Raw genomic sequence first — 25,944 nt, 5'->3', positions numbered from 1 at the left:
AATGAGTATCAAATTATAAAAATACTGACAGTAAAATATTGAATGAGCTACTTAACAATCATTATACAAAAATGAATATGATAAAATACAGCTGTATTGTGATAAACTACAGTAGGTACATCTATTATTCTTAACAGTCTACCCTCCCGCAAAATTTATTACGAGTATTTGAGAACTTTCTAGGTTCTGGGAAGTCAAGCAACAGGAAATGTACACTGTGATAAACCGTCTCAGCTCTCACTTTTCCTTAAGAAAGAAAAAAATTACTCTTGCTAAGCTAATTTTCATAATTACAACAGAAGCTGGTGGAACAGAAGTTAAATTATGTGAACTAGAAAATATGAGGGCTGTTTTTTTTTTCAAGTTCCAACAGGCCATAAATAATAAATGTATTGAGATAACAAGATGATTTTATTACCAAAAGATTAGTACATTCTTACTTATTTTTCTACATAGTCACCATGAAGGTTGAGGCATTTGTCATAATGAGAGACCAACTTTCCTATACCCTCTGCAAAGAAGTCTGCCGCCAGTGAGCTTGGATAGGTCCTTACAGTGTCTTGAAGCTCTTCGTTGGTAGCGAAGCGTTGTCCACCTAACCACACCTTCACTTCTCGAAAGAGGTGATAGTCACTGGGTGCTAGGTCAGGACTGTAAGGTGGGTGGTCAAAGACTTCCCCCTTGAACTTTTCGCTGGGACCCAACGGGCACACAGTTTTCGGTATCCTAGCTTGGTGGTCACAATTTTGTACAGGGAAGACCGTGAAATGTCTGGAAATTTTGTGGAAAGTTCACTAATCGTAAACCTTCGCGTCTTCCGGATCACTTGGTTAACTCTATCAACCAAACTTGCAGTAGCGACCGACTTGCATCCTTGACCACCTTCAGCATGGACATCTGTTCGACCTTTGGCAAATTTCTTACAACATTTTCTCACAGCACTGTCACTCATACAGTGTTTACTGTACACTTCACTCATCCTGCGATGAATTTCAGCAGCAATGCATCCTTCAGCTTGAAGGAAACAAAGCACACTTCGCAACTCACAATTGGCGGGAGCATCAATCGTAGCGGCCATCGTTACTCGCCTGTAGCTCGGCGATGACTGAGGGACTGGAGCCAGCACTGGTGGCGCAATCGTACAATGCACAGATTCACTTCCTGCCACTACGCAATTTACGTTTAGAAACAAATAGAACTTGAAAAAGAAAACAGCCTTTGTCACTAACCACTTCTCTGGAGATACAAAAGTTGATGGAAACATCTGTGCACTCTGGAAGGAAGTTCATGAGAGCAAAGGGCATATTAGGGCATAGAATATGACTTTGATGAAAAAGAAGGATATCTTAGTAAAAATTGGATCCTGCTATGTTTAAAACAGTGTCACATACCCTGAATATTTTGTCAGGCAGAGGTGCAGTGCTATCTTTGTGGGTAGAGGTACGATGTGTTGGTCTGTTCAAGAAGTTTTAAAGAAGATCAGAAGGATGAAGAACAAAGTGTAAAGGAATACAAGTATTCAGACCTGTGGGAAAAAAATTCTACTGTATTTCTGACTCTAATGGTGAAGATAATTGAGGAAAAAACATGAACGAATAACCTGAGCTGCTAATGACAGTGGATCATATGCTCTAAAAAAGTCTACTCTGCCTATCGGACTTGATCAATGGTTACCAAAATATTCTCTCATGCTCTATTCAGAGGTGTACCAGGCTGAATAGCTCAGACGGTAGAGTGATGTTGTTCTGAGCTGAAGTTGGCAGGTTTGAACCCAGCTCAGTCTGGTAGTATTTGAAGGTGCTCAAATATGTCAGCCTCGTGTCAGTAGATTTACTGACACATAAAATAACTCCTGTGGTATAAAATTCTGGCACCTCAGTGTCTCAAAAAACTGTAAAAAAGAAAAAGGGAAGGTAGTTCATGGGCTGTAAAACCAATAACATTTTATTTTTTCAGTGGTGCTAAATTGGTTTGGCAGTTCCACTGTATCAGGTGAAATTAATCTGTTTTATGGTAAATATAAGGTTCTAGTGCCCGACCAGTTTATGATTTTTGGTGTACAGTACTTGCTAGTCTTTAGATGGCCAAAGACACTGAACAAATATAAAATCTTTATCTCTGACTGTGGTGTCAATAGACCTGAAATTGAATACATTTCTAGGAGCTGAAGTTTATGGACTTTATGATGTTAATGCTTACTGGAATTATGTGTTGGTATGGAATTAGCAGTTGATAATTAATTATTCAAGCATAAGGCTATTTACTGCTACACAAGTGTTTGTACAGGCACCTTATCTGTAATAGACTATATTGGGTATCGTGAACCCGGAGCGAAATGCCTTCCGAGCCAGCCTGCTAAGAGCTTTGGAAAAGGAGGAGCAAGTGAGTAAGCAACAGAGGAAAACTTCGAGACGACATGCATACCAAAGCTAGAGCTGCCTGAGTTTCTGAAATTAAAGATTATTTTAAACACACAAACAGTTTGAGTTTTGTGTTTAATTTTCACAGGAGAGATTTGTTTCCTTTTCTTTTTTTTTGATAGTTGCTTTACGTCGCACCGACACAGACAGGTCTTATGGCGACAATGGGACAGGAAAGGGCTAGGAGTGGGAAGGAAGCGGCCGTGGCCTTAATTAAGGTACAGCCCCAGCATTTGCCTGGTGTGAAAATGGGAAACCACGGAAAACCATCTTCAAGGCTGCCGACAGTGGGGTTCGAACCAACTATCTCCCGAATACTGGATACTGGCCACACTTAAGCGACTGCAGCTATCGAGTTCGGTGAGAGATTTGTTAGATTGCACAAATTTTAAACTTGGTTCAAAGTTAAACCTTCTATATTGTAGGTTTAAACTGCTGTTTATATTCAGCCTTCTTGACATTTTATTAATGTATCTGTGATTTTCCTAGTAGAAGGTTAGTTTTGACTATCAGTACTGCAGTACTTAAATAGAAAACGTACTAAAATTAGAATGTATTATTAGCATTAGAAAAATGGAAGAATTTTTTGATTTCTTTGATTAAATAGGAAATAATTCTGATGTGCAACTGAGGTTATGAAGCCGCATTCCAACAAAAGTTTACAAATTTTGAAAATGGATGTAAGGGAGTTTTTTGATGGATTTATAATTCATAAGTGAACAGCAAATATTGTCTTGTATCAAAGAAGGATTCATTTAAAATGTCAACTGTACGAAATAATGCTATTTCGCTAGAAGCAATGATTCTGGTTGCTTTAAGATATTAACAACGGGGACAACAGACCTTAAATTGCAGTCTCCTTATAATATTATATAAAATACTGTTGGTGGCATGGATACTGTAATGTGAAGCATAAAAATATTCGTACATACGTTGTGTAATACATCCGCTCTCCATGTGGTGTGTGATGGCTGTGGCCATTAAAGCGTAAGGTCAGTATCGTCCAGAACCGTAATTAGACGGTTCGAATCCTGGTGGTCGAAAATAATTTTACCATCAGAACGTTGGCCGGCACGGTAGGAGAGGTGGCGGTATACAATTTCTCATGGCTAGATTGTGTGCTAAAAGCCTGGATTCAATCCAGAACCTCTCTGCCGTGTTTATATGGAGTGGGGGCATTGACGCTGTTGATGGTGATTCGTCCATCGGATGGCGACGCTAAGCTTTGAGTACAGCCCTTGGTGCTATTCAGGTAGCAGTAGGCTATGTCGACACTGGGGTTTACCCTTCCCGTTCATAATGATAATTTTGTTTCTACATCCCACTAACTACTTTTGACTGTTTTTGGAGACACCGAGGTGCCGGGATTTTGTCCCGCATGAGTTCTTTTATGTGCCAGTAAGTCTACCAACCATCTGACATATTTGAGCACCTTTAAATACCACCGGACTCAGCCAGGATTGAACCTACCAAGTTGGGTTCAGAAGGCCAGCGCCTCATCCGTCTGAGCCACTCAATACGGTGCCCCCTTCATACAATCATATATACTGTACTTCAATTATTTATGGGATCAGAAAAATAATAAAGTGTTTCATACTTGCTAGTAAACTAGTAATAAAATAAATTATAGTTAAGAATGTTTCATCCTAACTACTGCCAGCATACCAGCAATAGAAATATTAATGCTATAGGAGGAAGAATATTATGCATACAGTACTACATACTGCAAACTAGGTTATGTTATAAACGAGTGTAGAATCAAGTAATGCATCTCCAAATAATACATCCTTACTGGTCTGTCCGCTGGATCCAAGGTTTGCGAGATTGATCCCGACCGAGGGCGATGGATTTTAATAGAAGATAAATCTCGACCATGCTTTGAATTTGTTTACTTGAAATTCACATAAATGTTGATTTTCTGAGGAAAGGAATGTTGCTAAAAGACCAGGATTTTAATATTTCAACGTTCCCCTGTGTTCCATAAGACAATACAGACATCAAAAAACATGTATTAAGACCATGGTACTTGTTTATGGTAAAGCACGTTAAAGAATAATAAGAAATAAAAGTGCTCTCCAAGAAATTGTAGTCAACGATGGGTAAAATTATACGACACAACACTTCGCACAAATGTAAACTATTTATTTATCAGTAGAGCTAATATCCCGCTGAACTTCTATTTTATTCACTACGTACAACAGCATTAATTCGTCACAAACAGCTGATATTAATACAAAAATGTCAGTCATTGAATTACTTGGCTCTGATTGGCCAATTCCAATCGACCATGCTTTAGACTATTCTTTCAGTGCAGCTAACGCTGGCGCAGACTGGACATCATTAGTTTGAACAGGCGAGCTGTTGTTTAAACTAAACGAGTGTCACAAATTCGTGGAGAAAATGGATGCAGGTTTAAACTAGGTACTAAAGTTAAACGGGTTTAATTTATACCAGGTTTAACTCGGTTTGGAGAAAATGGCCCTTAGTGGTGGATTATCCAAAAATCCTCCCTTAGTGAGCTCCTACTCAGTCAGTCAGTCAGTCAGTCAGTCAGTCAGTCAGTCAGTCAGTCAGTCAGTCAGTCAGTCAGTCAGTCAGTCAGTCAGTCAGTCAGTCAGTCAGTCAGTCAGTCAGTCAGTCAGTCAGTCAGTCAGTCAGTCAGTCAGTCAGTCAGTCAGTCAGTCAGTCAGTCAGTCAGTCAGTCAGTCAGTCAGTCAGTCAGTCAGTCAGTCAGTCAGTCAGTCAGTCAGTCAGTCAGTCAGTCAGTCAGTCAGTCAGTCAGTCAGTCAGTCAGTCAGTCAGTCAGTCAGTCAGTCAGTCAGTCAGTCAGTCAGTCAGTCAGTCAGTCAGTCAGTCAGTCAGTCAGTCAGTCAGTCAGTCAGTCAGTCAGTCAGTCAGTCAGTCAGTCAGTCAGTCAGTCAGTCAGTCAGTCAGTCAGTCAGTCAGTCAGTCAGTCAGTCAGTCAGTCAGTCAGTCAGTCAGTCAGTCAGTCAGTCAGTCAGTCAGTCAGTCAGTCAGTCAGTCAGTCAGTCAGTCAGTCAGTCAGTCAGTCAGTCAGTCAGTCAGTCAGTCAGTCAGTCAGTCAGTCAGTCAGTCAGTCAGTCAGTCAGTCAGTCAGTCAGTCAGTCAGTCAGTCAGTCAGTCAGTCAGTCAGTCAGTCAGTCAGTCAGTCAGTCAGTCAGTCAGTCAGTCAGTCAGTCAGTCAGTCAGTCAGTCAGTCAGTCAGTCAGTCAGTCAGTCAGTCAGTCAGTCAGTCAGTCAGTCAGTCAGTCAGTCAGTCAGTCAGTCAGTCAGTCAGTCAGTCAGTCAGTCAGTCAGTCAGTCAGTCAGTCAGTCAGTCAGTCAGTCAGTCAGTCAGTCAGTCAGTCAGTCAGTCAGTCAGTCAGTCAGTCAGTCAGTCAGTCAGTCAGTCAGTCAGTCAGTCAGTCAGTCAGTCAGTCAGTCAGTCAGTCAGTCAGTCAGTCAGTCAGTCAGTCAGTCAGTCAGTCAGTCAGTCAGTCAGTCAGTCAGTCAGTCAGTCAGTCAGTCAGTCAGTCAGTCAGTCAGTCAGTCAGTCAGTCAGTCAGTCAGTCAGTCAGTCAGTCAGTCAGTCAGTCAGTCAGTCAGTCAGTCAGTCAGTCAGTCAGTCAGTCAGTCAGTCAGTCAGTCAGTCAGTCAGTCAGTCAGTCAGTCAGTCAGTCAGTCAGTCAGTCAGTCAGTCAGTCAGTCAGTCAGTCAGTCAGTCAGTCAGTCAGTCAGTCAGTCAGTCAGTCAGTCAGTCAGTCAGTCAGTCAGTCAGTCAGTCAGTCAGTCAGTCAGTCAGTCAGTCAGTCAGTCAGTCAGTCAGTCAGTCAGTCAGTCAGTCAGTCAGTCAGTCAGTCAGTCAGTCAGTCAGTCAGTCAGTCAGTCAGTCAGTCAGTCAGTCAGTCAGTCAGTCAGTCAGTCAGTCAGTCAGTCAGTCAGTCAGTCAGTCAGTCAGTCAGTCAGTCAGTCAGTCAGTCAGTCAGTCAGTCAGTCAGTCAGTCAGTCAGTCAGTCAGTCAGTCAGTCAGTCAGTCAGTCAGTCAGTCAGTCAGTCAGTCAGTCAGTCAGTCAGTCAGTCAGTCAGTCAGTCAGTCAGTCAGTCAGTCAGTCAGTCAGTCAGTCAGTCAGTCAGTCAGTCAGTCAGTCAGTCAGTCAGTCAGTCAGTCAGTCAGTCAGTCAGTCAGTCAGTCAGTCAGTCAGTCAGTCAGTCAGTCAGTCAGTCAGTCAGTCAGTCAGTCAGTCAGTCAGTCAGTCAGTCAGTCAGTCAGTCAGTCAGTCAGTCAGTCAGTCAGTCAGTCAGTCAGTCAGTCAGTCAGTCAGTCAGTCAGTCAGTCAGTCAGTCAGTCAGTCAGTCAGTCAGTCAGTCAGTCAGTCAGTCAGTCAGTCAGTCAGTCAGTCAGTCAGTCAGTCAGTCAGTCAGTCAGTCAGTCAGTCAGTCAGTCAGTCAGTCAGTCAGTCAGTCAGTCAGTCAGTCAGTCAGTCAGTCAGTCAGTCAGTCAGTCAGTCAGTCAGTCAGTCAGTCAGTCAGTCAGTCAGTCAGTCAGTCAGTCAGTCAGTCAGTCAGTCAGTCAGTCAGTCAGTCAGTCAGTCAGTCAGTCAGTCAGTCAGTCAGTCAGTCAGTCAGTCAGTCAGTCAGTCAGTCAGTCAGTCAGTCAGTCAGTCAGTCAGTCAGTCAGTCAGTCAGTCAGTCAGTCAGTCAGTCAGTCAGTCAGTCAGTCAGTCAGTCAGTCAGTCAGTCAGTCAGTCAGTCAGTCAGTCAGTCAGTCAGTCAGTCAGTCAGTCAGTCAGTCAGTCAGTCAGTCAGTCAGTCAGTCAGTCAGTCAGTCAGTCAGTCAGTCAGTCAGTCAGTCAGTCAGTCAGTCAGTCAGTCAGTCAGTCAGTCAGTCAGTCAGTCAGTCAGTCAGTCAGTCAGTCAGTCAGTCAGTCAGTCAGTCAGTCAGTCAGTCAGTCAGTCAGTCAGTCAGTCAGTCAGTCAGTCAGTCAGTCAGTCAGTCAGTCAGTCAGTCAGTCAGTCAGTCAGTCAGTCAGTCAGTCAGTCAGTCAGTCAGTCAGTCAGTCAGTCAGTCAGTCAGTCAGTCAGTCAGTCAGTCAGTCAGTCAGTCAGTCAGTCAGTCAGTCAGTCAGTCAGTCAGTCAGTCAGTCAGTCAGTCAGTCAGTCAGTCAGTCAGTCAGTCAGTCAGTCAGTCAGTCAGTCAGTCAGTCAGTCAGTCAGTCAGTCGGGACATGTTATTTTATATACTGTATATACTAGCAGTTACCCATGGCTTCACTCATGTTGATTTTGTAATTTGTTAAAAGAAATCATTCCTCAGTACTGTACTAAGGCATTATCTGAAAATCAATAAAGTATAAAAACTCACAAAAAAATTGAGTTTTATTTATCCCAGAAACTCTTTGTAAACCACGTCCATGGATTGCCTTTTAGAGCTAAGATGACCATGCGACATAGATTGCCTTTTAGAGCTAAGATGACCATGCGACATAGAACTGTACATGTGAGAAACAGTCTTCTCTCAAGTCGAAAACAAACAAAGAAACATGTTTCGTTATTTTTAAAAGAGATTCCAAATACCTATTTCCACGCCTGTAACATCTTCAGTTTCTGAGATATAAGTATTCCCATAAAAAGAATTCAACCCCTTTATCTGTCCTTCCCCCAAACCCACCCCACATAAGTAGATTTTCGAATACAAAAAAATACATGTTTCTTTATTTTTGAAGGAGATTCCAAACACCAATTTTCACGTCTGTGACATGTTACGTTTTTTACATATACTGTAGATATACCAGTACTCATTTTAAAAATTCACCAGCTCTTTCAAATTTTTTCACCCTTTAAGTGGATTTTCCAAAAACAAAAAATACTTGTTTATTTATTTTTAAGGAGATACAAAATACCAACTTTCACATCTGTAACATCTTCAGTTTCTGAGATATAAGTATCCTCATAAACAGAATTCAACTCCTTTACTTATTTTCACCCTCCCCCATAAGTCGATTTTCTGAAAACAAAAAAATAACTGTTTCTTTATTTTTAATGGAGATTTGAAATACTAGTTTTCACGCCTGAAACATCTTTATTCTCTTTTAGATACAAGTATCCTAATACAAATAATTCAATTAATTTTTGAATTATTTCACCCCCTTAAGTAATTTTCTGAAAACAAACGAATACGTGTTTCTTTATTTTCAAAGGAGATTCCAAATAACAATTTTCTTGTCTGTAACATCTTTAGTTTTTAAGATATAAGTACCCTCATACAAAGAAAACAACTAAATTTTAAATTCATTCACTCCCCCCTTAATTGAATTTTCCCAAAACAAAAGAATACATATATCTTTACTTTAAAATAAGATTCCAAATACAAAAGTTTGTGTCTGTAACATCTTCAGTTTTTGAGATATAGCCTAAGTATCTTCATAAAAAAATCAACTCCTTTTTCACATCCTACCCCCCATTAAGTTGATTCACGTCCCCCCAAAAATGTGTGTTTATTTATTTTTAAAATAGATTCTAAATACAAATTTTTCTGTCTGTAACATTCAGTGTTTGAGATATAACTATCACCATAAAGGAAGTCAATTTCATTCACTTCCTTTCACCCTCCCCCTTAAGTGAATTTTCTGAAAACAAAATTATGTGTTTATTTATAAAGGAGCTTCCAAACATCAACTGTCACAACTGTAACATCTTCAGTTTTTGAGATATATGTATCCTCATAAAAATAATTCATCTCCTTTTTTCAACCCCCCTCCCCCAAGTTGATTTTCTCCCAAAAATGTTTGTTTCTTTATCATTAAAACAGATTCCAAATACCAATTTTCACGTCTTCACCTTCTAGTAGCGAAGTTTTCCATCTCTTATCTTCCAAGTTTTTTTCTGTTCTTGAAATTGCTTGTTACCTTGTTTTAAAAAAATGATCCCTTCTTTTTCAGTTTCCTTCAAATTCCATTGTGAGCATCCCATGTGGTTATAACATGCTTCATTTGTTACCTAATCAATGATTTATTTGTTATTATTTTATGTTCAAATTATATATTTTCTTTGCCTCATTATCTTCAGAATAATCATTCTTACAATATTATTTGTGCTGGTTGTGATGACACCATCCCACTATTATTAATTACCTATATTTTTCTCATCTTGTTATTTTACAGGTATCGAAGACCATCCATCCAAAAGAGCTGAAGAGCCATCTAATTCTGTGATAAGCAAGAAATAAAAGTAAACATTCCATTAATTTTGTACGTGTGTCAGTGATGCAACCCAGGAGTGGCAAATGGAAGATGCAGCCCATATTTATTTTATTGGAATTTTGAAATAATTTTGGGGGCTAAAGTCTTGCGGACCATATAAGTTTCAATTAGCCTTTATTAACATTAAAACATGCATTTTCCTGAAGTCTACTTCTTTGAGGTCATTTAACACTAATAGCAGTTTTGAATTGTATCTACCTAATTTCCCTGGTACCCTGAAAATAGCATATAGGAAGTTATCACACTTTCTAAATACATCAGTCTTCAAAAGAACTGTATTGTGAAGAATTGTACTAAACTATCCAGATTATTAAAATATTGAATTATGCAGCCTTACAAAAAAAAAAATTTTCAAAGGAATACTTTCATTGGACAGTTATTATAAATGTATATTGTTGGCACATTAATCTGGAAAATTATATTAGTCCCTAAATTGATAATTTAATTCGGGGTCCAAATCTTTCTCACAGCCACATCATTTTGTACAAAAGTAGCTTGACCACTCCTAGGTTAACATCAGTTTTTCTCAAGAAAATGCTTTGTCAGATAAATTATGTGCAGAAATTAGAAAGAGAAATAAAGTGAGTTCAAGTAATAAAAAAAAACACCATTGATTGTGATCATTATTTGCTAATTTGTCCTCACCCTAATGTTATATTTCCAGTTCCCTTTCCTTAGCAAGGTTCCTTTGCCATGGAGCCAGTTGCATTTTCACTGTGATGCTGTTAGTGCAATTCTTTTTTGATTCATTATATTCATTTGATGGTCTTATTTGTAGATAACCCATTGATCTAAACTGGTCATACAACAGCACCAAAATTAGAATATATCTTCTGCAGGCAAATTTTTGTTTTAGTCCATCCTGAAGTACATTACAATTTCCTAACAGTCTCTCTGTTATCCTTATGTTTACCTTTGTTCAAGATGGAAGAAAAGTTGAGCCTGAGGTAAAATGATTTCAAATTATCTTACTATATCTAGGATGATCAACTTTCCAAAATATTTTGTGTGAAGTCTCACAGTGTTTTTGAAAATAATGCTTTATTGCAATTGTTTGTGTCTGTAATAAAAATAGGTTGTCCTCGTAGACAACTGGAAAAAAGTCTGGGCTTCAACCCTGTTCTTCCTATTATACTGGACATTCAAAATTTTCATTCTAGTATTACTATAGGCATTTCTCAAGAATTGTTTATTATTTATGAGATGTTTGATGTATTACATATCATATTTTGTATACAGAACACCAATAGGAAAGAGATTATACAAAAGGCAATATTGAAGGCTCATGGATGTATTTTAAATATACTCCATGCAGCATTTGCAAAAAGCCAAAGTCCTACTAATAATTCTTCAGTACTATGCAATTTATGAAGCATTGCATTCTTTGACATAAACTCTCTTTCTTTCTTCACCTAATAGATATATTTCTTTGCATTTAGTACAATATCCATGGATGTAGAAGGATGTGTTATGCTTGAGCAACTTCCAGTTGGCCAGCTCTCCCTTTAAAAGGGATTGTAACAATGTTCCATGCAAATCAGGCTACATATATAATTTTATAATATGTTGTCTGAATGAGTGTATAATTATTGTGAACTTTGCACACTATTACCATTTTAGAAGAATGCTTCAAGATTGCTTTTGCAGTCAAAAAAAGCCTCTCATATATTAAAAAGAGGATCCTTTATTTGAAATGGTTTACATCTGTTTAATGTTAGTAGCAAACTAAGTACGTTATGGCGAATGAATGTCAGGATATGTGCTTCCAGAATTTTTCAATCAAATACATCTGAAGTTTCCAGAAAAGTCTCCTCTAAAGTGTGTTTTATTTGAAAGGATTCATAGGATCATATAAGTCTATTCATCTAATACTGAAAGTATTTTTGTTTTGATCTCTCTGATTGAAACTGTAGCTGTTGTTGTTGTAATAGTCTCTGCTTTCGTGTTAATTCTGTCTAGATGAGGTTTACGAGGCGAGTTAGGGTCGCGCAGCTGTGAGCTTCCATCTGGGAGATTGTGGGTTCAAAGCCCACGGTCGGCAGCCCTGAAGATAGTTTTCTGTGTTTTCCCATTTTCAGACCAGGCAAATGCTGGAGCTGTACCTTAATTAAGGCCACGACCACTTCCTTCCCACTTGTAGGCCTCTCCTGTTGGTTTGATGAAAAAAAAAAAAAAAAAAGAGGTTTGATATTTGTGAATTCACTGACCTTGAAACAATTGCATGTTTTGTGTTATGAAATTTCACATAGTGATTCTGAATCATTTTCATGAAATATATGTTCGCTGTGCAGTCTTGGAACGAGTGGGATGTTGGATGCCCAGAATGTTTCTGGAGATATTCCAGAGCTGTTATTACTGGTGTAGAAAATATGTCCTTCACTTGTTTCACATTAATTTTTTCTATGTTGTTCGGTCTTACATGTTTTCGAGTCAGATATCTAATAGGTTTTATCACTTGATTTGCTTGCAATTCATATTAATTCTTCACGTCAGAGCCACTTTTTGTGTCCTCTCCGTCAAACATGGGCTTCTCTAAGAATTTCAGTTCAGGTCATTTGGGTGAGTAATTTGCGGCATCAAAATCTTGCTATTGGAAATTCACTTCATCATATTAACGTTGGTCTTATGATTATTGGAAACTCGATGTACTGCAAGAAATCCACAAGTCTCAGTCTCTATGATTACAGATGGTGTCAAATTATACAGTTCCTTGCGCGAGATTCATTTGGTAAAGAAGTACGTGGCTGACAGTCTGTACTTAGTGCATAAACCCACTGTCATAAAACAAAGCAAATTATTGGCGAGAATTTCAGATTTGTTAACATTCTTGATGTTCTTAATTTTGGATATGGTATTATCTGGAACAGATGTAGTAACCAAAGTAACCAAAGAAAGTATCTAGCTTTTTGTCATATTCCAATTGTTGTTTTATTGCCATTTCATCCACTACCAAAGAACATATTCTTTCAGCCTCATTCAAACATTCAGATTCTAGGATTAATCTATTTTTCACAAGGTTTGTAACTCCTGTGTCACATGAAGTATCACCCAAATATCTGGACAATGTACTCTTAGAAGGCAACTTTAGCATATTTTTCCTAGCATACCTGTAACCTTTGGGTGATATGCATTCCCACACCATACTGTGTTTTACAGTGGATTTTATGCATCTGGGAGAGCATTTCTCGAAATTCACTATTTGCTCAAGAAGGAATTAAGACTTGTCATTTGAGGGATCTTGCTCGTCTGTTTTAATTATTTGTGACAAGGCTTTATGATAATTATTGTTATAATTCTCCAATTCCTGAATAATTTTATTTTGTTTTCAAAACGTGAAATTTTAGCCCACGCTCTCCACAATTTAAGTCACAATTTACTTTTTCTATTTTGAGTAGCTTCTTGACTTAAATGTCACACTGGATATCAATGGAACAATGACAGTAATCATTTTTGGGATACTCATGCAGGGAAACACCCAAGGTATTGCTTTCTTCACAGCTTGACTCAGTTGATTCATATTTCCTTTTCTTACCTGTGGCATTGACTGAATGTTTTATAATAGGTCTACATTCTGGTTTGATCTGTTTTGGGCTTTGTAATATATATAAGAAGGGAAAACAGAGGGAACAGCAGTATCCTGCAGTTTCTTAATTTTCAAACCAGGTTGATAGTTGGACTCACAAAAATGAAGCCTACATACCACAAAAGATCTAGAAATTAAATTGGGTCTGAAGTCTGCTCTTGATATTGCTTTAAGTATGTGTTCTCCAAGATCAGTTTGGTTGGGAAATTCATGAAATGATACTCCTCTCACTTTACTACTTTGGCTTGTGCAGCAAGGCACGCAGCCATACACCACTGCTATTGATAGAATGAAACCAATGAAAGCAAATATGTCACTATAGCTTTCTGTGAATTAGAAAACTAGATGAAAAGGGTATGCAGAACTCGAACGGTGCACGAGATACGAGCATGTCTTGTAATTACTCCTTTTAATTAATTACTGCCATGACATGCCATACCTTCTTATGATGAAATAAATCTTCTGTACATCCGCTAATACCAAAACTGAACACAATCTCACTAAACTACATAAAGAAACAACACTCAACACATTGCTTACTCCCCTCTCTCGTTCCTAACGTGCCTCCAGCGCGTGTCTACTCCATGCCGCTAGTGCCACAGCGTCCATACTAGCCCCTACGTGATGTTCTCCAAGAAGCACGCAAGCCACTGAAATGAGGTGGCTAAGAGATATACTAGAGGGCGATGGTATAGTACTCGACTTTGCCACGAGAAGGCCTTCGTTAGAGTAACGCAACATGGCAACACCTAGCATCTCGCTCTCTTAAAAATCAATTCCATTCTAGTTTTGTGCGGACAATAATGAAGATTTGTGTTTATAACAGCACTCAGAACAAAGAGCCTTTCAAGACTGTCAAATATCACTTACCACCTTGCTGTCAATAAGAACATTAATGTTATGACCTGAAGACACGGCATTGTAGCATTTCAAGATCCTAAGCCCAGATCCGACAACTGTAGGAATATGCTACTATGAAGAAATTTATCAGTCTTAACTTACGAGGGGAACCTGCCAAGTGTAAAAACCCAATTTCCCAGAAACTGCTCAGCGAAAGAGGGGTCGAAATAAGCGAACACGTGTTTCGGCTTACCCATAGACACTCGACAGTTTCCGAGAATATTATAGTTGAAGTTTCCGATGTCCTTTATGTACCATTTAGAACGTAACAAGTTCAACTGACATGGTGGCAGAGTGGCTATCGCAGCGGTTTTATAATTTTGCACCTCGTGTTCAAATCCTGATGAATTGTTTTGTTTCATTTATCTACTTTGGTCCTTCCACTGAAAAAACTGCACAAATGTTTCTTAACAAGTTTGTGGATACAAGGGCATATTATGTTGATTGTAAAATTACAACTGGGTTTCACAATAAGTGTTTTATATATATATTGTATTTTTCAGGGATTGCAAAGAATTGTAAGTTCATTCCTATATTAACACTTCAGAGAGATACGAAGCATTCCCTTGGATGATTCCGATCGTAGAAACATTCGAAACAGAAATTTTGCACACCATGAGCATCGTGTGAAGGGGTGGGTATGTGGGAAACTAGGAGTGAGATTTCTAGATCCTAATGGGTGGGTAGGAGACAGGGATCTGCCCTCAGATAGCCTTAACTTAAACCGCAGTGGTACACATAAGTTAGGAAACTTGTTTAGAAGGGTTATAGGCGGGTACGTTCAGGGAAACGGGGTGGCCTAGGGAGCGGTGTTAAGCGAACAGGGAACTGGAAATCAAGGAGGGATGACATAAAAATGTTAGTGCTCAACTGTAGAAGCATTGTAAACAAAGGAATCAAATTAATTTAATAGATATATACTTACCAGATATTGTAATAGGAGTTGAATCATGGCTGAGAAATGATATAATGGATGCAGAAATATTCTCACAAAACTGGAGTGTGTATCGTAGAGATAGGATAGGAATGGTAGGAGGGGGAGTATTCATTCTGGTTAAAGAAGAATTTGTAACCTACGAGAAAGTTAAGGATGAAAAACATGAAATTCTGGACGTAAGGCTCTTCTCTAAAGATAACAGGCAACTTGATGTCTTTGGAGTGTACAGACCGGGAAAGGGTAGCGCTGACGCTGATTCAGAATTATTTGATAAGATAATCAGCTATGTTGGAAATGATATGGAAAGGAATGTGATAGTAGCAGGTGATCTCAATTTACCAAATGTCAATTGGGAAGGTAATGCGAACAACAGGAAGCATGACCAACAAATGGTAAATAAGTTAATATGGGAAGGGCAGATGATTCAGAAAGTGATGGAACCAACTAGAGGGAAGAATATTTTGAATGTGGTGCTGATAAAACCAGATGAGCTCTATAGAGAAACCAAAGTAATAGATGGTATTAGTGATCACGACGCTGTTTTTGTCGTGGTTAAAAATAAATGTGAAAGAAAGGAACGTATTAAAATTAGGACTATTAGGCAGTATGGCTGATATGGCTGATAAAACAGGCATGAGGGAGTTTTTAAAAAGTAACTATGATCGCTGGAAAATGGTAGGTAAAAATGTAAACAGACTCTGGGATGGGTTTAAAGCAATTGTTGAGGAATGTGAAAATAGGTTTGTTCCTTTAAAGGTGGTACGGAATGGTAAGGATCCACTATATTATAACAGAGAAGTAAAGAGACTAAGAAGGAGGTGCAGACTGGAAAGAAATAGAGTTAGAAATGGTTATGGAAGTAAGGAGAAATTGAAGGAACTTACTAGGAAATTGAATCTAGCAAAGAAGTCAGCTAAGGATAACAAGATGGCAAGCATAATTCGTGGTCATACAAATTTTAGTGAAAAGTGGAAGGGTATGTATAGGTACTTTAAGGCAGAAACTGGTTCAAAGAAGGACATTCCAGGAATCATTAATGAACAAGGGGAGTGTGTATGCAAGGATCTTCAAAAGGCAGAAGTATTCAGTCAGCGGTATATAAAGAATGTTGGTTACAAGGATAATGTCTAGATAGGGGATGTGAGTAACACTAAAGTATTAAAATTTACCTATGATAACAATGACATTTGCTGTAAGATACAAAATTTGAAAACTAGAAAAGCAGCTGGAATTGGTAAGATTTCTGGGGATATACTAAAGGCAATGGGTTGGGATATTGTACCATATCTAAAATACTTATTTGATTATTGTTTAGTTGAAGGAGCTATACTAAATGAATGGAAAGTTGCTATAGTAGCCCCTGCATTTAAGGGAAAGGATGATAGACATAAAGCTGAAAATTACAAGCCAGTCAGTTTGACATGCATCGTATGTAAGCTTTGGGAAAGAATTCTTCCTGATTATATTAGACATGTTTGCGAAATTAATAACTGGTTTGGCAGAAGGCAGTTTGGGTTTAGGAAAGGTTATTCGACTGAAGCTCAGCTTGTAGGATTTCAGCAAGATATAGCAGATATCCTGGATTCAGGAGGCCAAATGGACTGTATTGCGATTGACTCATCTAAGGCATTTGATAGGGTAGATCATGGAAGACTACTGGCAAAAATGAGTGCAATTGGACTTGACAAAAAGTGACTGAATGGGTGGCTATATTTCTAGAAAACAGAACTCAGAAGAGTTAGAGTAGGTGAAGCTTTATCTGACCCTGTAATAATTAAGAGGGAAATTCCTCAAGGCAGTATTATTGCACCTTTATGTTTTCTTATACATATCAATGATATGTGTAAAGAAGTGGAATCATAGATAAGGCTGTTTGCAGATGATGTACAGAGTAAAAAATAAGTTACAAGATTGTGAGCGGCTACAGGGTGATCTCGATAGTGTTATGAGATGGATGGTGGGCAATGGTATGATGATAAACGGTGTTAAAAGTCAGGTTGTGAGTTTCACAAATAGGAAAAGTCCTCTCAGTTTTAATTACTGCGTTGATGGGGTGAAAGTTCCTTTTGGAGATCATTGTAAGTACCTAGGTATTAATATAAGAAAAGACCTTCATTGGGGTAATCACATAAATATGATTGTTAACAAAGGGTACAGATCGCTGCACATGGTTATGAGGGTATTTAGGGGTTGTAGTAAGGAGGTAAAGCAGAGGGCATATACGTCTCTGGTAAGACCCCAACTAGAGTATGGTTCCAACGTATGTGACCCTCACCAGGATTACTAGATTGAAGAACTGGAAAAAATCCAAAGAAAAGCAGCTCGATTTGTTCTGGGTGATTTCCGACAATAGAGTAGCGTTACAAAAATGTTGCAAGGTTTGGGCTGGGAAGATTTGGGAGAAAGGAGACGAGCTGCTTGATTAGGTGGTATGTTCTGAGCTGTCAGTGGAGAGATGGCGTGGAAAGACATCAGTAGACGAATAAGTTTGAGTGGTGTCTTTAAAAGTAGGAAAGATCACAATATGAAGATAAAGTTGGAATTGAAGAGGACAAATTGGGGCAAATATTCGTTTATAGGAAGGGGAGTTAGGGATTGGAACAACTTACCAAGGGAAATGTTAAATAATTTTCCAATTTCTTAGCGATCATTTAAGAAAAGGCTAGGAAAACCTTGTTGAAAATTAAAAACCGCGTAATTTGAAACTGTCGTGATATGCGTCAATAACCTTATTTCTTCCGGGCGAGTTGGCTGTGCGGTTAGGGGCGCGCAGCTGTGAGCTTGCATCTGGGAGATAGTGGGTTCGAATCCCACTGTCGGTAGCACTGAAGATGGTTTTTCCGTGGTTTCCCATGTTCACACCAGGCAAATGCTGGGGCTGTACTTTAATTAAGGTCATGGCCGATTCCTTCCCACTCCTAGCCCTTTCATATCCCATCGTTGCCATAAGACCTGTGCGACGTAAAGCCACTAACAAAATAAACCTTATTTTTGTCAAAATTTACAAGACTAGAGCGGATGCCAGAGGCTTGTTAACCTGGGAGCTTACGCCCCTGGACCTCACCAGTCCAGACCAACAGTCTTTTCGCTGGCCTGGTCTTGTAAAGATAGTCTTGGCAACCTTGTAAAACACGCTGTGGCATAGTCCTAGCTGGGCTACACTCTATCTCCAACCTGTGTTTCGCGAAGGCATAGCGGAAGTGTAATAGAATTTACGATTTTTTAAAGGGAGTTTTATAATTTGCATTTCAATTGTAAATCTCTATTTTCACAGGGAATGAATTACAGTTCCAATACCGATTTTATTTTCATCCATTCTGTGACAAGAGACTACCGGCGTTCTAACTCCTCTTTCAATAATTTAATGATTATTTATATTTTAGCAATATAAATTATTGAAAGTTCACGACTAATACAGCATTGCAACAAAACAGCTTGCCACAATACATAAATTAATAGGCCTATATGCTACAATGAAATGCAATCATAGTTCTCAGTCACAAAAAAGATAAAAGGAACAAACGAAGTTACCTCCTTACAGCATGCTTGACAGACTACCCTTCCATCCGTAGTGAAATTGGGATCCCGTGTGATCCACTGCTTCAGCCGGTAGGACTTTCGACAATTTTTCTTAGGGCATTGCCGAAAACACCTTCTTCTTCCACTTCACAATAAATCACAACACGTTCTGAATGTAAAGCATTCGCGTACAACAGTTCGTATCGAAAGGGAGGTTCAGGGCATATGGGTTGTGCAGCAGTTCGACGTTGACTGGTTCTCACGTAAGTCTTAGGAGGTTGGAGGGGTTGAAGGCTTCGAGGTCAAATTGTTCCTTGTTTCTCCTGGAGGAAATTTCCCTAGAACTATTTCCCGTGACTTCTGAGAATTCCCATTTTTGTTCATGGGGAAAACAGATATTGAGAAAAAAGAAGATAATTCTGTTGAGCACACTAGCTAAAATAAATGCACCGGAAGAAAATTGGCTTTTAAAAAATACAGTCAAAAGGTATCAAATAGGCAATTAAAATCAGTGGCGTATCCTGGAATCTCCACTGAGGCATGCAACTAGTAACCATGCAGTTAACACAACGTATTAAGTAAATTTCAATTCTACTCACCCTAATTACATGTAGGTGAACTCGAGCCAAACAGTTTTACTGTAAGTTTCTGGATTGAACGTGCGTACACAATTCTTGTTTTCTGTTTTTAAATTTACGAGGGTCCGCCTCTGTGGTGTAGTGGTTAGTGTAATTAGCTGCCACCCCCGGAGGCCCGGGTTCGATTCCCGGCTCTGCCACGAAATTTGAATAGTGGTACGAGGGCTGGAACGGAGACCACTCAGCCTCCCGAGGTCAACTGAGTAGAGGTGGGTTCGATTCCCACCTCAGCCATCCTCGAAGTGGTTTTCCGTGGTTTCCCACTTCTCCTCCAGGCAAATGTCGGGATGGTACCTAACTTCAGGCCACGGCCGCTTCCTTCCCTCTTCCTTGTCTATCCCTTCCAACCTTCCCATCCCCCGCAAGGCCCCTGTTCAGCACAGCAAGTGAGGCGAGGTACTGGTCATCCTCCCCAGTTGTATCCCCCGACCCAGAGTCTGAAGCTCCAGTACACTGCCCTTGAGGAGGTAGAGGAGGGATCCCTCACTGAGTCCGAGGGAAAAGCCAAGGGTCTCCCGGCTTTTCAAACTGATTTACAATTATATACGTTTTAGACTCATCCATCGTTAATACCACATCTGCGCAAGATATAATAAAACACCGAAAATACAATGAATTAACTCACTAGTTAGCCACAACTCAAGCACTGGAGGTAAGTCACCCCAGTGGCATTGGTCAGTTTCGTCACGTTGGGTTCTCGCTGGGGGGTAATCTGTGGGTCCCGTTCGCTGTAAAGATGCCGACTTTCTCCAAGTTGCTAACAGATGGCAGAGGGTAGCACGGATATAGGGTGACAAATTCTGACCAAGTTTCAATTGCAGCGACATCGTTCGGAGGGTTTCAGAACTACGTCTGCCACCGAATGCAATTTTAAGTTTGAATGCCTTTCTTCCTGAACTCGTCCATTCGCTGTCTCTTTCTTCCTAGAGTGGTGTAGACGGCTAGACTACACCTGCACCACACGTAGTCAAGCAACGGAACCAGTACAGTTGCGCGGACCTTTTGAACTTCTGAGAGATGAAGTCGTTAATATTCGACTTGAAACAACCTAAAATCGTACACCAGACAGTTCTTTGTGTTATCATAACGCATGCAATGAATGCCTTGCATTCAAGGAGAATACGCCCCTGATTAAAATCCAAATAGGCACAAACCCCTGAAATAGGAATTTATAGGCACAATAAAACCAACAAAATATAGCTAAAATGACCCTAAAACAGATTTATGTCTCAAAAGCCTACATTTTTGAACACAAGAATAAAATAGGCAAATAGGCAAATTCCCATCTCTAATTATAACAGAGATGTAAAGAGATTAAGAAGGCGGTGCAGGTTGGAAGTAAATAGAGTTAGAAATGGCTGTGGAAGTAAGGAGAAATAGAAGGGAACTTACTAGGAAATTTAATTTAGCAAAGAAATCAGCTGAGGATAACATAATTGCAAGCATAATTCACAGTCATACAAATTTTTGTGAAAAATTGAGGGGTATGTACAGGGACTTTAAGGCAGAAACAAGCTCCAAGAAAGACATTCCAGAAATCATCAATGAACAAGGGGAGTGTATATGCAAGGATCTTCAAAAGGCAGAAGTATTCAGTCAGCAGTATGTAAAGATTGTGGTTAGAAGGATAATGTCCAGATAGAGGAGGTATAACTAACACTAAAGAAGTATTAAAATTTACCTATGATGATAATGACATTTACAGTAAGAGACAAAAGTTGTAAACTAGAAAATCAGCTGGTATTGATAAGGTTTCGGGGGATATAATAAAGATAATGGGTTGGGATATAGTACCATATCAGAAGTACTTATTTGATTATTGTTTGCATGAAGGAGCTGTATCAAATGAATGGAGAGTTGCTATAGTAGCCCCTGCATTTAAGGGAAAGGGTGATAGACATAAAGCTGAAAATTACAGGCCGGTCAGTTTGACATGCATTGCATGTAAACTTTGGGAAAGCATTCTTTCTGATTATATTAGATATGTTTGCAAAATTAATAGCCGGTTCGATAAAAGGCAGTTCGGGTTTAGGAAAGGTTATTCCACTAATGCTCAACTTGCAGGATTCCAGCAAGATATAGCAGATATCTTGGATTCAGGAGGTCAAACGGACTGTATCACAATTGATTTATTTAAGACATTTGATACGGTAGATCACGGGAGACTACTGGAAAATTTGAGTGCAAATGGACTAGACAAAAGAGTGACTGAATGGGTGTCTATATTTCTAGAAAACAGAAGTCAGAGAAATAGAGAAGGCAAAGCTTTATCTGACCCTGTAATAATTAAGAGGGGAATTCCTTAAAGGAGTATTACTGGACCCTTATGTTTTCTTATATATATATCAATGATATGAGTAAAGAAGTGGAATCAGATATGAGGATTTTTGCAGATGATGTTATTCTGTACAGAGTAATAAATAAGTAAAAAAATTGTGAGCAACTGCAAAATGACCTTGAAAATGTTGTGAGATGGACAGTAGGCAATGGTATGATGAAGAGCAGGTATAAAAGTCACGTTGTGAGTTTCAGAAATCAAGAAAAGTTCTCTTAGTTTTAACTGGTGCATTGTGCATTGATGGGGTGAAAGTCTTTGTATCATTGTAAGTACCTAGGTGTTAATATAAGGAAAAAACCTTCATTGGGGTAATCACATAAATATGATTGTAAATGAAGGGTACAGATCTCTGCACGTGGTTATCAGGATATTTAGGGATTGTAATAAGGATGTAAAACAGAGGGCATATAAGTCTTTGGTAAGGCCCCCCATCTAGAGTATGGTTCCAGTGTATGGGACCCTCACCAGGATTCCTTGATTCAAGAACTGGAAAAAATCCAAAGAAAAGCAGCTCGATTTGTTATGGGTGATTTCCGACACAAGAGTAGCGTTACAAAAATGTTGCAAAGTTTGGGCTGGGAAAACTTGGGAGAAAGGAGACGAGCTGCTTGACTAAGTGGTATGTTCTCAGCTGTTGGTGGAGAGATGGCGTGGAATGACATTAGTAGATGAATAAGTATGAGTGGTGTAAAAGTAGGCAAGATCACATTATGAAGATAAAGCTGGAATTCAAGAGGACAAATTAGGGCAAATATTTTATAAGAGGGGGAGTGAGGGATTGGAATATCTTACTAAGGGAGATGATCAATAAATTTCTAATTTCTTTGCAATCATTTAAGAGAAGTCTAGGAAAACAACAGATAGGTAATGCGCCACCTGGTTGACTGCCCTAAATGCAGATCAGTAGTGATTGATTGATTGATTGATTGATTGATTGATTGATTGATTGATTGATTGATTGATTGATTGATTGATTGAGACAATGCCCATTAGTCATTAGTGAAGAACTATGGAGAAAATTTCAACTGCATGAAACTTAAAAGTGAACTTTCTTTCCTCTACATGAAACCATATGTTGTGAAAAATAGTGCATTTATGACCTCTACCAATATTTGCACACCAGAGGTCTTAATAAAGCATATTACCGGGCGAGTTGGCTGTGCGGTTAGGAGCGCCCAGCTGTGAGCTTGCATCCGGGAGACAGTTGGTTCGAATCCCACTGTCGGCAGCCCTGAAGATGGTTTTCCATGGTTTCCCATTTTCACACCAGGCAAATGCAAATCTGATGGCCAAGCAGGCATCAATTTTTAGTGATGAGACAAAGTCTCTTAGTGCATTGGCACTGCCGGTGGCTCCAGTTAGCCTACGCAGTGGCCTCCACGGTATGCACTAGCCAGCGTATTGGTAGGTGTGCTAGGTACCAACTGATGAGCCCACCCTAGCACACGAGGGCGAAACGCTGGCAACCAAGAATGAGCTAGCTGGAAAATTTATAATGTCCAATAACGGACCATTTATATTGGTACCATAAATGTTGTCGTATTGACCTGAATTATAATAGGAAATATTGAGGTAAGCCATAAACCTCTTCATATTCAAACAATACACTACACTACCAACCAGCACAGGAACACCCAATAGGGATTACATCCCTCCATATAGGGTTGGCATCAGGAAGGGCATCCAGCCGTAAAACAGGGCCCAATCGACATGTGCGACACAGTTCGTACCTGCGACCCCACAGAGGTGGGAAAAGCGGTAGAAGAAGAAGAAGAGTGAGGTAAGCCATAAAGCTCTTCCTATTACCTATTGTCACTGCAGCCTGATTGTCAAAATAAATGTCTTTGGTAGCAAGTAATAACCTTTTTTTTGATACCCTAATACATGAGAATGACTGAAATCATTTCCCCGGAGTATATATTTTCATAGTTTAGTTAGTCTAGACACAAGCTCTTTTGTTCAAGATTACAGGATTGAATCCCAGTACATTATCAGTTGGTATTTAAGAATGCTTAAATGCACGAAACCCATGTCACATTTACCAGTACATAAAGGAACAACTTTTGACAACAAATTTCTGTCACTCCTGTGTCTTAAACAAATAAAAATAATAAAAATAATAATAATAATAATAATAATAATAATAATAATAATAATAATAATAATAATAATAATAATAATAATATATTGATAATTAATTAATAATTAATAATTAATAAATAATAATAATAATAATAATAATAATAATAATAATAATAATAATAATAATAATTAATAATTAATAATTAATATATTCATAATATATTAATATTGTGCCCGTTCGCATCTCATAGACCATTTACAAAATGGCGGCGTAGGAAGGTATGGCCCATGCGATCTATTAAGGCAATGAACTTCTCATTAATACGGTATATAGGAGACCATGCACGTCACGGAACGGACTGATTTGGAAGACACTGCAGGGCAGTAGAGGCTCAGTTGGATTGTTTTATAAAAAAAATATAGCAGCGGACTAATTGTTAAAAAAATATACTCTAAAAATTTCAACGGCAGAAGAAGGACGCAAGTACAACCTAAGCTTTACATCTGAAGATTATCCTAAACTTCTGAAGAAGATATTGACTATTTTACGATCGTCGATCGAATCTGACAAAATAATTCACCGGCGTACATTATAAAAGAGATGAGATATTATAAAAATAAGTAAATCGCGGTGAGATACATCTGACTTGGATCCGGTGAGCAACCACTCTGCGATTGGCGAAGGAGGACTCACTATATCGGAGGACCGATAATTTCATATGGGAAGAAAGTTACCCATGTTGTTATAAATTAATATATATATATACGGAGAACTTATCCCAACTGAAGAAAATTTCGTCATTAAGAATAAGCAGTAGAACAATGGAATATATCATGACTGATTGCTCCGCAAAAGGAATTTTCTACGCTGTCTGCAGATTTGGAATGATGACTGCTTGCTAAATCTACATGATGGACTGAACTGGGGATAGGCACCGGCCAGCCAGAAGACCAGCCGAAGAGGAATGGACCGGCCAGCCAGAAGACCAGCCGAAGAGGAATGGACCGGCCAGCCAGATGACCAGCCGATGAGGAATGGACCGGCCAACCAGATGACCAGCCGATGAGGAATGGACCAGCCAGCCATATGACAGCCGATGACCGGGAAGACGTTGTCCAACTGGAGATCCAGATCCTAACAGAGGGTCAAACCACAACCAAGGAATGGAGCGACAACCAGACCAAACATAACATCTGACGAGCTAAGTCTTTACATTTTTTAGTAGAGTAGTTTCTTGCAATCTACACCCTCACTCTAACTTTGGCATGTGCTGATTAATTGGTGATATTTATGAATTAATTAAGAACGTGTGTGAATCATAAAGTGAAGTGTGAGATATTTAAGGCTATAGGATAAGATGGCAGTGTAGAATTAGAATTCTATTATATCATATACATGCTACCGCACTTGCATACATACAGTAGAAACTAGCATGAGTTAATGAAAGAAGTGTTACTTGTGAAGATCTAATAGCAATGAGTCTATACAACTAGTGAAACTTCGATTAATCTCGTATTACTTGTACAATGATTACGTCACGAATTTACCTGCACGACACAAATGAATATAGTTAAGTTACGTATTCCTTTCTTTATAGAAAGAGGGCATTGAACTTCAACTGCTGTTAAAAGATAAGAGGTTATTAAAATGCGTTTATAATAAGGCAATTCTAAAATGTTTGGCATATAGCTTTAAGAGTAATCGGCGATATGCGTACGGCAATAAGTATGCCAGTGGAATGATAATGTATATTGGAATGGTGTTAAAATATGGTTATTTCTCGGAGTATATTAAGGAATATTTGAAATGAAGATGTTTGTTTATGTTCTGCGGTATGAGAAAGAATTTCTATTCGCCGAGGTAACGTTGTGTTAGATTAACACGAGGTGAGTTTCTGTGTCATATGGAAAGATTATGTCAAAAGAGTGAACATCGCGCAGATGACCCATTTTAAGGTAAGATTGACATGTATTATGGTAGAATTGTGAATCGTGACAGTTTTTGTCTGACATTGGTAAATGGTATGTAGCGAATACAAGAGAGTTCTTTAACATACGGTTTAACTAGGCTCATGACTAAGTACACATGTGATATTCTTTGGTGCGGTGACATTTCAATATAATACGTATTAAATTCATTCTGTACTGACCATACGAGTTGTGTAGCTCGTACACATGAGAGATATTGAGTAATAGGAGATAGCTAAAGCACATTGAGCCGTTGGTGGAGGAGTGTGTGGATCGGAAACTACCTAAACAGTTAGATAG

This window comes from Anabrus simplex, chromosome 2 (genome assembly GCF_040414725.1).
Source record: "Anabrus simplex isolate iqAnaSimp1 chromosome 2, ASM4041472v1, whole genome shotgun sequence".
Lineage (NCBI taxonomy): Eukaryota > Metazoa > Arthropoda > Insecta > Orthoptera > Tettigoniidae > Anabrus > Anabrus simplex.
The sequence above is the reverse complement of the archived record's forward strand: the minus strand, read 5'-3'. Positions refer to the sequence as shown.